This window comes from Vulpes lagopus, chromosome 6 (genome assembly GCF_018345385.1).
Source record: "Vulpes lagopus strain Blue_001 chromosome 6, ASM1834538v1, whole genome shotgun sequence".
Classification (NCBI taxonomy): Eukaryota; Metazoa; Chordata; class Mammalia; order Carnivora; family Canidae; genus Vulpes; species Vulpes lagopus.
Window position 1 is genome coordinate 113,372,831 of NC_054829.1, and position 17,426 is coordinate 113,390,256.

At 36.0% G+C, this 17,426-nt stretch overlaps 1 protein-coding gene and 1 non-coding gene across 3 annotated transcripts in view; one reads left to right on the forward strand and one right to left on the reverse strand.

Annotated features, from left to right (window-relative positions):
* Positions 1 to 17,426, forward strand: part of NDST3 (N-deacetylase and N-sulfotransferase 3) — a 177,098-nt gene that overhangs the window by 17,759 nt on the left and 141,913 nt on the right. The window lies entirely within an intron of this gene.
* On the reverse strand, positions 7,015 to 7,121 carry LOC121493955. The gene has a single exon (XR_005988605.1). It is a non-coding gene; the product is annotated as a U6 spliceosomal RNA (small nuclear RNA).

Sequence of the window (17,426 nt, forward strand, 5' to 3'; positions counted from 1 at the left end):
AAGCAACATAAGAAACTGACATGGCATAAAATATGACTCTTCATGAGGAAGAAAAAAATTACAGACCTAAGGTGTTGTCCATTAGTTGCAGAATTTATTAGCTACAAGCCATAGTCCTTAAAGAACCAAAGAACATGTAGTTTGGACAATATGTTCTTCAAAAGTGGCAATACTAATTTCAGTCATAGTGAAGTCAGATAAAGGGATGCGTGTGTTTTATTTATGTGGACAAGACTTGTCTCAAATTCACCATGAACTAGTTTTGTGATACTTAAATCCCTAGTGTTCTAGGGACCTGTCCTTAGACTTCCTGAGACTAAGTGTACAGAAAGAGTTTTAGAGAAGACAAGTGGCATATAAATAGAGGCTTCTGCCATTAAGCATTTTAACGCTATTGATGACCAGCACAGCATGACCAAATGAATATTAACAATTCACATTCTCCCTCAGAAGAATGAATTCACTCTGGGCCTAAGATCCATCATATCTTTAGACTTAGACCATTTCCTGTAACATTTTGCCCCTAAGACAGTTGTAAAGTAGAAGAGAGAAGGGAGGTCTTTCAAAGTTTTATGAATTCTCAGCAGCTATACTCTCAACAAATAAAAGAGCTATATATATCTCACTCTCTTCCTCCCATGTTTCTTCCTCCTCCTGCTAAGATTGGCACACATTGTCTTTTTGCCAAACTTCTAACATCCATGAGAAAATGAGGAACCAGCCCAGACATACATTATCAGCCCACTAGAGGGGCCCACCATGTGATTGGAGGTTAGCAATTCAGCATCCCCTTCCATAGACACACAACCCCCAGTCTTTCCCACTAGCCTCTCACATGTCAATGTTCCTTAATTTGGCTGTGTTGTAGTTCACCCCTTTAAAAAATCTACATTTTAAAAGTGGCCTTAGGAGAGGCCACTTAAATCCTTAATACAATGTCATCAGTTACTTTATCATTATTTTCCTCACTAACTAAAGATCCCAGAGTGCCTGGGGAAAGGGGGAAAGGAAGTGCTGAAGACAGAAGTAGGAAAAGCCATAAAGATCTGAGAAATAGTGGTATCAGGCTCAGCGACAGACTTGGCTGACTTCTCAGTCTTGCTAGGGGCTGACCCCTGGAGGCTGTAATTGGAGTGTAAAGGTGATCTCTATGCTATCTGGCTTCACTCTCTCATCAGAATATTCACTACCCCAGCTCAAGTAAAGCCAGAGCCTTCATAAAATCATTGAAAAAGAACTTAACATACCAAATGTTTTGGGGGGAAGGCAACTGCAATCAATTATTCTGTCATAAGTAAAAACAGAAAGGAAACAAAACCTTCTCCAGATAGTTCACTATAGTACTCTGAATGGATGTCAGAATCTACACAGCACCAATCCTTTCTCCACTCCCACTCTCATATTTCTCTAATTCCTTTCCATTTTCTCTGCTGTTTCTTATTTGCTGATATTCATTGTAATTGCAGGTTGCTCTGGAAGCATGGGTCTGCTGGAAACAAGTACTTTAAATTTGTGAGGATCACTTTATGACTGGATATAATATTCCTTGTGAACTACAAAAGCAAATATTCTCTAGTTAAAGTATATCTATTAGCTCAACTTTATCAACTATGCTGTTCAAATCTATGTTCTTACTGTTTTGATCTTTTTCTGGAGGCAGGAGGAGTAATGGGGTGTACTACTTGATGTTATCAAAGGAGGTGTGCGTAATTCTTCACTCTGATAGAGGATTGTAAATATTTCCTTGTTTTTCCATTAATTATCACCTCTGTATTTTAAAGCTATGTTATTTAAGGATATATATACATACATACTTAATTTTCTTTTTAATCTATTTTTCCAGTATTTGTCTTTTAGTTAACAAGGTGAATCTACATACACTTAATTTGATTATCAGTGTACATGGATTAATTTCAGCTGTATTATTTGTGCTTTATATTTGTCCCACTTGTTCGATTTCTTCTTTTTTTACTCTGTTTTTTATTGTCTTTATTGTCAGTTTCCTTCTTTTCTCTACCTACTCCTGGTTTGAAATGTGTGTGTTTGATTTCTGTTCTTCCAGGAGCTTCTCCAGAAATTTAAGCATATGTGCTAAACAAGTGCTAATATTAATCAATATCTTCACACTTCAGTCAAAAAGTATTTTATCTGCAATCATGCCCACTCTCCTTTGGCTGAGGAGCCGTTCTTGTTTTGGATGTTTTGTTTTGTTTTGTTTTTAATAATAAATTTATTTTTTATTGGTGTTCAATTTGCCAACATACAGAATAACACCCAGTGCTCATCCCGTCAAGTGCCCCCCTTGGTGCCCGTCACCCATTCACTCCCACCCCCCACCCTCCTCCCCTTCCACCACCCCTAGTTCGTTTCCCAGAGTTAGGAGTCTTTATGTTCTGTCTCCCTTTCTGATATTTCCCACACACTTCTTCTCCCTTCCCTTATATTCCCTTTCACTATTATTTATATTCCCCAAATGAATGAGAACATATAATGTTTGTCCTTCTCCGATTGACTTATTTCACTCAGCATAATACCCTTCAGTTCATCCACGTTGAAGCAAATGGTGGGGATTTGTCATTTCTAATGGCTGAGTAATATTCCATTGTATACATAAACATCTTCTTTATCCATTCATCTTTCGGTGGACACCGAGGCTCCTTGTTTTGGCTGTTAAGTTGTTGTTGTGAATCCCAGATTTCAGACATTATTATTTTTACTACCATCAACATTTTATTAGCTTGGTTTACTCCTTTTCAGCCGAGAAGCCAGACTGAGGCCATTAGCATATAATTTAGATCATGTCCTTCCTCAGATCAGAACCCTTTAATGACTTCCAATGTTATTGTAAGCCTAAATTCTTACAATCTTGTATACCCTGCCTTTAACTCCCTGAGCCTCTCACTCTGTTAAAACATCTCCAGCCTTCTTGTCATTTCCAACTCCTGCTTCAGGGTTTTGCTCTTACTATTCTTTCTGCCTAAAATGGTTTTCTCCAAAATTGGTACATGGCTCTCTTTCTCACTTCCTTCAGTTCTTTACTCAAATTGTATCTTCTCAGTGAAGTTTTTTCTAACCATTTCCTTTCAAATTGCAACCGCTAAATCTATCCATCTTTTCCTGCTAATTTTTCTCCCTAGCACTTATGATCTGATCATCACTGGTATGCTCAAATCAGCTCACACAGGCTCAGCACGAAAATTGTATATGTCTCCGTGTCATAACCTCATGACAGAGTCAGCAGTTTGAAATTTGACATGGAGGTAGCATTTACACCATGGAAATTGGCAAATGAGCAGATGCAGGCTCTCCACCCCCCCACCCTCCACCAAAGATCTAGTTAGTAAAGGTCTAACAGCATGCTGTTAGACCTTTATATATATCTATATAGATATATAGATATATAGATATAGATAATAGATATATATGTAGATATAGTTGTATTTGCTTATTTATGTTGCTTTGTAACTTTAGCTATAAAATGTCAGCTCCAGGAGGACAGGATTTTTTTTTTTTTCCTCTGTCTTTATTGATTTGATGTTATGGTTTCTTATCAGAATTTTAAACTTATGCATTTGATACTTTAAAGGGAAAGGCTTTTGTAGTGTCCAGAATAATAGAGACAGCTTTCACACATCTTTTCCCATCAAAATTCCACATTTACAATACAGTTGCGGGTAATCTGCCATTGTTAGGCATATGCACTGCTAGCAGCTTTTTGAGAAGCCAACATTAGAGTCTTTCTCCTGAGAGGTTAAAAACTTAATTGGAATGAAACTGAAGGGCAGCACTTAGAAATAAGTCTAATTGGCTAAACTTAGGCTACTGTGGTGTCATTACTAGACATCTTATAGACACAGATATGAAGGTGTCTGAATAGATTTGAAACTCAGGATAACTTCAGTCCCTGAAATAAGTAATTTCTTCTAAAAAAGCCATAAAAATAAAATTTGACTTCATATATTTTTGGCAGTATCAGTTTTTTTTTTAAATTTAGCATAAATTATTTAATGATAGGAAATTATCTTTCTATCATGTTCTTTTTTTTTTTTTAATTAATTTTTATTGGTGTTCAATTTACCAACATACATCTATTCTCTTCACTATCTCCAGCACTTAGAAGTGTGCCTGGCTCAGTATATATTTATTGAATGAATGATTCTCATTCATCATGAAGCCCATCTTTTAAAAGTTCTTTTAATGCGAGTCTATTCATGGTAAACTCTCCCAGATTTTTTTTTTATGAAATGTAAATGCCTTTATTCAGCCTCATCTTTGAAAAATAGTTTTGTTGAGTTTACAATGCTTAGTTAACAGTTTCCTCAGGTATAACCATTGTGGCTCACATTAGGAAGGTTAGGGATCCCTACAAGTCACCTGAATGCTTATGGAAGTGGAATATGTCCAAATCCACTGGTCTCTGTTTTAAAATTGTCAAAAAGTTAGGCAATTTGGGACTGTTAGTATGAATGTATATGAAATTTTTTCTTTTAGTTTGATGGAATATGTATTACTATATTCGATATAAAGTGATTTATAATATACAGGAATATATATCACTCTCAGTATTATTATCAAATTCAAATAGTCATATTGTACTAGCAATTATATAAATAGCTATTATAAAGAAATAATTTTCTGGAAATAGTTTTTGCCAATAATTTAACATAGAGAAATAGTTTAAGCAAAGGGGAAAAAAACTATTTCATATCCATTATCAACTTACACTTAATACATTTTATTAAATTTGTTAAATTGTAAGATAGAATGTATTTCTATTTCTATTAATATTAAGGAGTTATTTGTTATGCAATGACATTCTAAAACAACGAGTTCTAAATCATTTAAAGGAGACAAATATTATTGCAGAACACTATATGAATTTATAAACAATATTTGCTGACTACATTGTTAAAGCCCCAATACAGTGAATCTCCTTTCCAAGCATGACAAAGAGCAGAGCCATCAGAGACATATGTACTACAGCTGAATAAGGCAATGCAAGCTCCACACACTAGACTAGCAGGAGATTAGAAGACAAAAACTCAGAGTAAATCTTATATTCTAGAGATATTCAGCTCAGTTCAGAAAATTATTAACATCTACTCTGTCAAAGTGTTGTGATGGGGACTTCAAGGGGTACATTGATAAATAACAAAACACATTTTTTTTTGTAAAAGAAATAAAAAATACAGGAGAAAATTTTGTGTTTGCCAGTTACTGGATCATATCCTTCTCTGGATTGAGAGTTAAGAGTTTTTATTTTTTTTAATATTTCATAATTCTAGGAAGTAAATCAAAATATAAAGGGATCTTCTTTTATATTTCTGTAATGATGGCTTATAATGTTAGGTCCATAGAAAATGTAGTTATTTTATAATGATGTGTTTGGGGGTACTTAACTACCAAACAGGTAACACTTATTGAGTTCATATATTGTTTTATGTATTCTACATCCATTGTCATTTCATACTCCCCAAAATCCTATAAAACAATGACTATAAATACCATCACTTTAAATAAAGAAACTGAGATTCATATACTATGACTTGCCTCTAGGATCTTACAATTAGCATGTGGCAGTCCTAGAATACAAAATGCAGGTCTACCTGGCTCCCAAAGCTAAGCTTTTCCACCTCATATTGCTTTCCCAGTTGTACCCTAACAGAATACTATGGTGTCCATGTAAAAATCCTCCCTACCAAATTCTACTTTATAGCATATTGCATCCAAGACAGAGTCTATTATAGCTTAATGGGTGATGTCTGAAGTTTGCTGTGGATTTAATTATAAATGTGGAACAAAACTTAGTATCAACCACCTCTTGGAATGCCTTGTACTTATAACTGCAATGATATGGGCAAGGTAGATTGTACTTTAAGATTTAATGGTGGCTTCTTTCTAGGCATTTTGCCTACAATTCTGGTAGCTGTAGTCAGTTTCATAGTTTGTAGTGAATTAAAGTGGCATAGTGGCAGGCACTTTTGGTGTTAGATTAATTAAAGAACAGAAATTGCCCATCATTTAGATAATTTAACTTCTTTCTGTATGTATGTACTCAGATTTTACATTCCCTATAATGTTTTACTGTGGCTTTATACAGGCTTTTTAACATCTTTTAAAGTATACCAAAAAATGCACAAAATTCTGGTATATTGTCTCTTAGTCTCTGGGAAGCATGAACTAATAGCTAAAGTATTTTTTCTATTCTTAACTTTTATAGGCCATTTATGCATAATGAGACTGTAGCCTGAGATTCAAAATAGTTCTTAAAAAAATCATAGTGTTGATATAAAATAAATTATGAGATACACTTGACATAACTTATGGACTGTTTATAGACAAAGAAAATGCAGTCAACTTGTTTTGTTAAACTTCTCAGTGGCCTAACATTTTAAAAGTATTAAAATTTACTCATTTGGCACATATTAGAATTTTACTTTAAAAGATTAAGTGGTTTCTCATTTTCATATTAATAATTACAATGATTATAAATATTATTAGTTACAATTATTAATTGCACCAATTACTAAAATAGCTACATATATTTGCTTTCTATTGCTGCTGTAACAAATTACCACCAACTTAGCAGCATAAAACAACCCAGATTTATTATTTTACAGTTCTGGAGGCCAGAAGTCTAATGTGTTTCACTGGGCTAAGTACAAGGTGTTGGCAGGGTCATGTCCCTTTCTGGAAGCTCTAGGAGAGAACCAACTGCCTCATCTTTTCCTTTTTTTTTTTTTAATAATAAATTTATTTTTTATTGGTGTTCAATTTGCCAACATACAGAATAACACCCAGTGCTCATCTCCTCAAGTGCCCCCCTCAGTGCCCGTCACCCATTCACCCCCCATCCCCCGCCCTCCTCCCCTTCCACCACCCCTAGTTCGTTTCCCAGAGTTAGGAGTCTTTATGTTCTGTCTCCCTTTCTGATATTTCCTACCCATTTCTTCTCCCTTCCCTTCTATTCCCTCTCACTATTATTTATATTCCCCAAATGAATGAGAACATATAAAAAATATGGAACGCTTCACGAATTTGCATGTCATCCTTGCACAGGGGCCGTGCTAATCTTCTCTGTATCGTTCCAATTTTAGTATATGTGCTGCCGAAGCGAGCACTGCCTCATCTTTTCCATCTTCTATAGTCCACTCACATTCCTTGGCTCATGTTCCCTTCCTTCATCTTCAAAATAAACAGTGTTGTATCTTTCTTTGCCTTTCTTTAATAGCCACATCTACCTCTGGCTAAAACTAGGAAGGTTTTCCACTTTTAAGTACATACCTGATTAGATTGGCCTACCTGGATAATCCTCATCTCAAGATCTTTAACTTAATCGCATCTGCAAAAATCCTTCTTGCCATAAAAAAGTAACACATATATTAACAGGTTCCAAAGATTAAGACTTGGACATCTTGGGGTGGGGGTGGGGGAGTAGGCTTTTTTTTTCTGCCTACCACAAAATATGCTCTTCATGTAATCATGCCAGTAATTTTAAAAAATATTTTATTTATATATTTGAAAGAGAGAGAGAAAGCACAAGTGGGGAGAGGGGCAGAGGCATAGAGAGAAGCAGACACCTGCTGAGCAGGGAGCTTAACATGGGTCTCAATCCTAGGACACCATGACCTGAGCCAAAGTCAGACACTTAGCTGACTGAGTCACCCAGGTGCCCCTAATCATGCCAGTAATTCTTATAATTATAGTTACTTATTCCCCCAAGAGCTTTTACTACTATTCTCATTGGAAAATGAAATTTTCATGACATATATATAATCAAATAGTTAATTAGCTCTCTGAGCCAATTGTAATTAATTGAGGACAATTAAATTACTGTGCTCTTGAACTCATCATATCCCTTACACTCTAAAAGTTAACATGGGCAAGCAAGTAAGCCTTTCTTCACCTGGGTTGTTTAAGAAATTTAGCTCTCCAAAGATCATGCAGTAGGAGCAGATATGTGACTATCATCAATTCACTATAATCATTTCTAAGGGCATTTTTCTAGAAGTGCATCCATTATTAGATGAATTAAAAAAACAAATTTATTTATTTAAATATTTTATTTATTTATTCATGAGAGACAGAGAGAGAGGCAGAGACACAGGCAGAGGGAGAAGCAGGCTCCATGCAGGGAGCCCGGTGTGGGGCTCGATCCAGGATTCTGGGATCACGCCCTGAGCCAAAAGCAGACACTCAACCGCTGAACCACCCAGGTATCTCTTAAAAAATAAATTTAAAAGCTGGTTCATTAGAACTACCACACAGTCACTTAAGCACTGGTCACCAGTTTCATTATGTGTTTTTATTCTTTCCATCTTATCCTGTCTCCTGTATCCACCTCCGACTCAGTACTCTTGTTTTATCAGTCTTTCCGTCTTTGGAATCCCCTGCCCTAATTAACCCTAATCCAAAAATAATGGAGTTCTATTCCATTTGTTTATCCCTTCTCACTTTTGCTACCCTGCTTTGATTCTCTAGTGTTTGGATTTGTACAGCATTGCTTCTTGTTTCCCCATTTAGATTTACAGATTTATTTTTACGTAACTCACTGTCTCTATTTTTTTTTCCTCTGAACTATATATACTGAGTAGGATCAGCTTTCCGAAAAAAGAAAAAGATTAAAAGAAGAAACATTGTGTGTAGAAATTAAACCATCTGGTTGGGGCCTTGAACAATCATTTATCAAAAAATAGGGGGGCGGGAGGGGGCGGTTCTTCACTATCTTTATTTTGAATGAAATAATCTAACACCAAAACAACATATATAACACAGTCATTCATTCCTTAGGAATCCTAAGAGACAAGGTATTTGAGTTCACATTAGAAAGACAACTTTGCTTGATACTCTCCAGTAATTGAATTGAGTGGTTTTGACAATAAGCTGTTCCAAGGTTAGAGTTCCTGTCATTGAAATAGTTAATAGCTATGTCCTGGCAGTGTTGGATTTCTGATATACTGAAAAATACCTGTAAGAAGCTTTGTGTAACATTTTAACAACAATCATCTGACTATATTTTCAAAAGCAAGAAGGTATTATAATGAAAATTAATTTTAACCCTAGTGTTTTTGCTTTGACAAAAGTAGTTTAGGTTGATGGTCAAAAGAATTCTGCATAATTTGCTAATCTGCTATAGTAATGTAATCAACATCTAATGGAAGTAAAGGGAGAAAACACTTTCCCAATCTTTATCATTTTTTATCTGATAAAGGCGCATTGTCATTGATCTGAGGGAGGGACAAAGGAACAATGAAAAAGGAAATCTCTATTTTTCATTCTTGTTGGAACTTTCTTGCTAATACTAAATCTCCAAAATTATTATCACTATAACTTCACCAGAACTAATTAGTATTCAGTCATCATTCTCAGAGAAGACCCAGTTGTTCACTGTACTCAAAAAAGTTCTGTTTGCCTAAATGGGATCAGCCTCTAATGGATGCCAGTGACGAGAGGCTGTTCATCATCCCTTCGGGATAATTCAGAGCCTAGGCAGAGGCTCAGCATTCAATGTTCTGTACTTAGAAATTGACACAATGTCAATGCAACATCCCTAAGAACAAGGAGAGCCTAGGAAGATAATTAACTGCACATCTTTATTTTTAAGCCAGCAACAGTTTTCAGACTGGTTCCCTATTTTAACAGTGTCTTTAAGGAGCAAAACCATTATCGAACTTAAGTTAAGCCTTCAAGTCACTCACTTCTCATCATATGTGACATACTCAGCTCCATATTCAACAGTTTGTATTTTTATTTTTGATGAGCCTAAAACAGATACATTATCACTGATGATTAATCAACTTATGATTTGTAAATGAATAAAAATCAAGGTGTTCTAGTATTGTTTTTTAAAGAAACAATTCAAGAATTTGCCACTGGGGATCCCTGGGTGGCTCAGTGGTTCAGGGCCTGCCTTCTGCCCAGGGAGTGCCCTGGAAATGAGGCCCACATCCGGCTCCCTGTATGGAGCCTGCTTCTCCCTCTGCCTATGTCTCTGCCTCTCTCTGTATCTCTCATGAATAAATAAATAAAATCTTAAAAAAAAAAAGAATTTGCCACTAGTTCCATCTTAAACAGTCTTTCACTCAAAGATGTGTCAATATATTTAATCACTTATCAGAATGAGACTATTTTCATGAGTTTCCGAATTCCAGAAAAGGCAAAATAATCATTTAAAAATGCTTGTTTAAAAATGCTTATTTTCCAATCCTACACTCAAAGATTTTGACTTGATCTAAGGAGGGCCCAGGAATATCTGTTTAATATGCTCACCTTGATGATTCTAATGCAGTTGATAAACATGCACATTGGGGAAATAATGATTTAAATAAACTGTATTCAATGTTATTGCAAAATACAAAGACATGAGTTCTATTATTTTTTTTGTAGAGGAAATGATTTTATATAAAAACATTTAATATTAAATATATTTAAACATATACAAGCAAATATATAATGGGAAGAGATCATAATAGAATTAGAATTAATAGTTTTGTGACTGATTTCAACCTGATGCTGGGAGAATTCCTATTTTCACTTACATTTTAGTCATACCATATAGCAAGACTGTGTGACCATATTTTAGCAAATGTGTATTCATGTGACATTTCTTGGGGAGATAGAGTAGATTCTACATGAGGGCCCAAGAAGCAGAGGATTTGAGGAAATGATTCCAACAAATGGATGGCTTAGTTCGAGCTTAGTAAGAAGATGATGGATAATTTTGACAAAGTAAGCAAGTAACGGTGCATTGCTCTTGTGTCTTTCAGAACCTGAATATTAGGTCAGTCAGAAGACAGACTCCAGAGGCAAAGAGGTCCCTGAAGGGGTTTAAGACATAGGATAGAGGAGTGGTATTTTAGAGGAGGGGAAGAGTAAGGAAGGAAAGAGGGACCAGAGAGAGAAGAGGGGGCACAGAGGAGGAGAAGGTATATGGGATATATTCTTTCACATGTAATTGAATGTACTTATAATGTGATATCAAAGCAATCACAAAGGTTTGTCTTGAGTTATAGGTGGGATAGAGTTATCCCGATAATTATCCCGATAATTTAAAAAATTGTTAACAAGGGGAATATTTTTTGAATAGAGAAGAAATTTTATGTTAGGAAGCCCTAAACATTTGTCTTTAAGAAACTACAATTAAAGTGAGCTAGGTTTGTTTGTTTTGTCCAAAATGAAAATAAATTTTCATTGTTTTCAAATATATAAAATAATACATGCACTTTGTCTTTTACATGTACTTTGTAATTAACAATCAAATAATGTAGAAAACTATAAAGAAGAAAGAAAAGGAAAAAAAAAAAACCTCCCTTAAGTCCCACAACACAATAGATTTAGTCCTTCTCTAATGTTTAAAAATCTGATGAATAAGAATTTTTATTTCATTTTCATATTTAGTTGCAGCAGAGGATTAAGATGATCACATATGTTTATTGCCCATTTGTATTTCTCTTTCAAGAATTGTCCCTTTTCCATTTTTCCATTGGGATATTAATTGTTCTTATTGATCTATACAATAACATCAATTTTCACAAAGAAAAAGACAAGCGCCAGTTGTAGGCGATGGTCTCTGTACTTTATTTGCCCCCAATTTAACATGTCAGAAATTATTTCCATTCATTCATGTAAAGTGAGGAGTTAGTTTCCTTACAATTAAAGTCCCTCTAGTCAGGTATCATTTTCCCTTTTATTTCACATGCCATAAATGGAACAGTATGTTTCTAAGTTGATATATAGCCTTTATCCATATTCTCAAAGAACCTCCTGAGAACTATCATAATGAAATTAAAAGAAACTTGGGGTGCCTGGCTGGCTCAGTCTATAGAGTGAGAGAGACTCTTGATCTCAGGGTCATGAGTTCAAGCCCCATATTAGGCATAGAGTTTACATTAAAAAATTAAAAGTAAAAATAAATAAAAATTTAAAAAATAAGTTAAAAGAACCTCATTAATATCATACAGGGAGAATGCATGTGCAGCCTTTTTCAGAAGATACCAAGTCACAGCACCCCAAACACTACAGTGACCAGCTCACTGACATGTAACCACTCAGAGCCTCATTCCTTCCGTAAAGATGGAAATGGAAATAATGCACCACCTTGGTCAGAGAGCCATTGTGAAAATGCAGTGAACCTATGTATATAGAAGCACTTTACAAATTATAAATTAATTATTTCTGGGTTTAGTTTCTTTTTCCAAGTTTCTAAATCCTATAATGGATTCAATCATTTCTAAGGTTTCTATGTTCAAACTATGAATACTTTTTAAACATTACTAAGGGAAGCCCAGCACCAGCTAATCTGAACAGAGTAATTGTTATGGTGAAATAGGGTGAGTAGAACACCCTCTTCTGAGACTTTGAATGCCATCATAGGCCCACCTGGGATGCTTTGCCTAACAGCTCTAATGAAGAGCATGTTGTTAGAAGATGTGGTTGAGCTGACTTTAGCATCTCAGGTGAAGGATATTCCAGGACACTGATTTCCCTGAATAACTTATTATCTATCTATAATATAACTCACTAAAATATTTAAAAGATACTTATGTAATTACTCTCTACCATCTGCTATTGTAATACATCCCATAAGCTTACTTTTAATTTGAGATAAATATCCCAGCCTCTAGCTCTAACAAAACCTATGACCATTATGTTCCACCCTCAACCATTTGTAGACTTCAGTCATTCTCCTCCTGGCTTTCACATTTGTATAGACTGAAAAGCTGTCATTTCGTGTTTCTGATTATTTACTTTTCCTTGCCAGTTGCATAGCTGAACACAATATATCTGCTGAAAAGAACGTGAGAGTAAAAGATCAACCTGAGTCCAGATCTCAAGTCTGCCCTCTTCAGTGGAGTGACTCTGGGCAATTTTCTTAACCTCTCTCACCATCAGCTTCCGTATTTGTAAAATGAGAACAATACCAACTTCATAGCATGTATGTCACCTGTAAGAATTACAGTGTCTGTCAAATACCTTATTCCAGTATACCCTTAGTAAATTTAAGCAGTTTCTACTATAAACATATGCACTGGGAGAGAATATTTGAACAGCACTTGGAGAAGAATTCCAACATGAGTAAAATTAGTTCTTCTAAATAATGTAGAGGTATAAGATAAGCTAGAAGAAAATGAGACCATTTTTGCTCATCCATTCAAAAAATATTAGTTGTCTACCATGTGCCAGGCACTCTTGTGGCAGCTGGAGATACAGTGGTAGCCCAAACAGATAAGTTCACTGCCAGTATACATCTTACCTCTCTGGTGAGAAGAAACAGACAATAAATATATAAGTGACTGAGCAAATAAAATAATCTTGGGTAGAGAGGTAAGAGAGCTATGAAAAAATGAAATGCATTCAGTGAGATCTCAGAAGCGGTAGAAGGTGCTGGGGGTAGGCACAGGGGAGTTCCTATCTGGAGACACTGGATAGGGAAATTCTCTCTGATACAGCATTTGAGCTGAGACTTGAAAGAAGAGACCAGCCTACTATAAAGACAAAGATCTAGAGTGAGAGAGTTCCATGCAAAGGGATGCTATAGAAAATGCTTAGTGTGTTAAGGGAGAGAAAAGGGAGGTCAGTGTGAGTGGAGCATTGTGGATGTGAAGGAGCATAAGGTGCGATTAGTTCAGAACGGCAGGCAGGGAGAGACTGTCTGGGGTCCAATAGGCCATGGAGAGGAGTTTGGATTTTATCTAATTTCAGGAAGCAGCCATTGGAAATCGTTGGCAAGGTAGCGATAAGGTCTGATTTAGGCTAAAACATCACACTGGCTGTCATATGGAAAATGGACTGTAGAAAAAATGGAAGGGGGGAACCCAGCTAGGTGGCCATTATAGACCAGATAAGTAATGATAGTGGTAAGAAAGATGGTGAAAAAATAGTAGGTTTGAGATACAGCTGAAAGAACTTGCTAATGAATGGTATGAATGGTATGAGAGGAACTTCAAGAAAGAGTAGAACCAAGGATAACTCAAGATTTGTCCTGTTAGGTACGTATTCCCTGAGTTAGGAGACACAGAAAGGAGTAACCTGCAGTGGTTGTGACATCTTGTACTGTGGATATAGACCAAGATGACATCCCATCTTCATCACCTACCAGCCTTGGTCAAGTTACTTAGCCTCTGTGCCTCAGTTTCCTATTATGTAAAATTAGAACCATCATAGCAGCTACCTTGTGAGTGTGCCCTAAGGATTAAATTATTAAGCACCTGTAAAGTACTTAGGACAGTGCCTATCTCATATTGTTAGTTAGTATTAAGGGAGAAAAACAAAACAAAACCAAGAGTTCCCTTTTAGACCTGTTAAGTGTATGATGCCTTCTGGGTGTCCAAGTGGAGATGGGCAGGCAGTAGGGTATGCAAGTCTAGAGTTCAGGGAGAAGTCAGGTGGAAAGATATAAATTGAAAAGTCATTAGCATATTGGTGGTATTTAAAGCACTAGCCCTGGATGAAATCACCTAGGAAGAGACAGCAGAGAAGAGAATAAAAGATGACCAGCACTGGGGCACTTCATCATTAGGGTCATGGCTGAGATATATATAGTTGTCACAGACATGGCTGAGACTCTGAATGAGTTCTTTACCTCATTCTTTATTTTTAGGGAATGTCCTCCTCCTAAATTAATTCATAAAAGTCTCATTTGAATGCTGGATCACAAACTGGCCTCCAGTTTACATTTCACATATATGCTTTTCCATCAGATTATAGGCTCCTCATGGTAAGATCATGTGGCATTTTTAAATGTCCTTCACTGTCCCTATCATAGTGATACACACAGGCTGTCTCACTAAATATCTGTTGGATTTATTATATAAAGAAGTTATGATGGGGGTGCCTGGAGTGGCTCAGCGATTGAGTATCTGCCTTTGGCTCAGGTCATAATCCCTGGGTCCTGGGATCGAGTACCATATCAGGTTCCCCACAGGGAGCCTGCCTGCTTCTCCTTCTGCCTATGTTTCTGCCTTTCTGTTTATATTTCTCATGAATAAATAAATAAATAAAGTCTTTTTAAAAATGAAGAAGTTATGATGAATAACACAAATCCGAGATAAAACATGAATTTATCTTTCTAGAAATTTATCTTTCTAGAACCTATCTTTAAGACACAAGGAATAGATGTAAAGTGAAAAGATAACAAGGCTTCAGACTCAAGCAAACATGTGCTGAACACTCAGGTCCACACAATTGTGAGAACTGAGCCAATTTGCTTAAGCCTTCTGAACCTCAGTCTTCTCATCTTTAAAATAGGGATGATGAAAAGAAAAAGAAAAGAAAATAGGGACGATGATAATATCTATCTCATGAAGTTTGAAGGAGTCTTAATGAGGTTGTGCTTGGCAGTCATTGGATATTTACATGTTGGTTCTCTTTTACCTCCTATAAGTAACAGTAACTGCATCTTATGGAAGATTTTTACACCTATGCACTCATTTTTCTCAGTACACATCACAATTATATGCATATAAAATACAATTTATTTTTAAATAATATGTACAATGCAAGTAGTAGATTGTGTTATCTGTAGATATAAAAGTAGATTGAGTTATAAGAATGTGTTTAGTTTTTCACAAATAGATTTACTTATTTCTAAATTAAAGTGTATCTATGACAAGATCTTTCACATGTAACAGGAGGCTTTTGCTACATGTGAGGTAAGTTGTTGCTCTTATACAGATTTAGCAAGATCCAGAGGCAAGGGCTGTTATGGTCTCATTATTTCCTGCCCCCCAGAATATGAACTATGTTAATTAAGTACATTTAAAGGAAGACAATGCCTCTTTGCTGCATCCCCATTAAGCTACTATTTCTTTACTTGTGCTTGTTACAGTTTATTAACTGTGAATTATACCTCACAGTAAATTAACCCTTCTTTCTCCACCTAATTTGCCAGATATAATAGTTGCATAAAGTCACAAACCAGCTTATTGTCTTTGTAAGAATATAGACAGGAAACCATTTCCTTCAGTGTTCAACCTCAGAAGAATTTAGCAGCTTTTGTGAATCTAGTACGAATGCTCATTTTCAAGCCAGAAGCAAACATATAAATCATGTGCAGCACAGTGTACCTGTCTTTAGAGAGCTGTTTATAGCCATGTATATTTATTAGTTTTCCATGGTTTCAAGCAATATGTGCTCTACTTTTTTTCTCCAAATAACACACAAATTGCTATCCCAAAGCTTCTCTGGTCTATTACAAAGCACAGCCTTTGGGGATGATTATCTTTCCCACGTCTATCCTTGTGCAGTTGCTTTAGATAATACTTTAAATAAACTGGATCTTTTGCTGTCTGTGCATGTTTACAATTTTCATTTTGCTAAGTGTTAAGAAGGGTCTGAGATTTCCCCCCCACCCCCATCCCGCCACTTGCAATCTAACAGGTCAGCCTACCAGTTTCATGGATGCTGACAAAAGGTAGTTTATTACTCACAGTAATAGCCATAGCCAGAATATCCACATTTGAGCTGGTTCTCCACATGCCTGTTCCTTAAAGGTGATGAAAGAGTTCCAAATGATTGATACCTGCACATGCAGTGGGCTGCATAACAGAGAGGAACCCTAATCTAAGGAAATGAATCTTTTATAATGGTTAGTAAGTTTGCATGACATTTGCCCCTGAAGTAGAAAATCTTTTTTTTTATACTGGAAAGTAAGCAAACTTGCCCTTTGCTCTAAAGAGGACTGTCTCTGTCTTATAAGGTTGTTTGCTCTACAAACATACTTGAAAAGACCATACAAAGCAAAAGCAGTCAGTGCTTCCTCTCACAAGATACACAGGAATTCGAGACTACTATGGAGAATTGTCTCCCAATACCACCACAGCTTTTCAGGGAATTGTATTATAGTTTATTAACGCTTTCAACATAAGCTTTGAAAGGTAATACAGATTTAGTGCTATGAACATGTAATCTCCATATTACATAGTCTTCTTGCAAAGGAAACCCCATATTCCTTTTTTTAAACTAAATTAAAATTTAGGTTTTAATTTCTGATTAATTTTCTTAATCATGGGACACCTGGGTGGCTTAGTGGTTGAGTGTCAGCCTTTAGTTCAGGGAGTGATCCCTGAGTCCTGGGATAGAGTCCCACATAGGACTCCCTCCATGGAGCCTGCTTCTACCTCTGCCTGAGTCTCTGCCTCTCTGTGTGTCTCTCATGAATAAATAAATAAAATCGTTTTTAAAAAAAATTACTTAACCTCTGTGTGCCTCAGTTTCCTCATCTGTAAAATTAAATAATAGTCCTAATTCAGTAAGTAGTTGAATAGATTGAGATAATACAATGACGAGCTGTTGGAGCACCTGGGTGGCTCAGTTGGTTAAGTGTCCAACACTAGGTTTTAGGCTCAGCTTGTGATCTCATGAGTTGTGAGATCAAGCTCTGGTAGGGCTCTGCACTCAAGGGGGAGATTGCTTGAAGACTCTCTTCC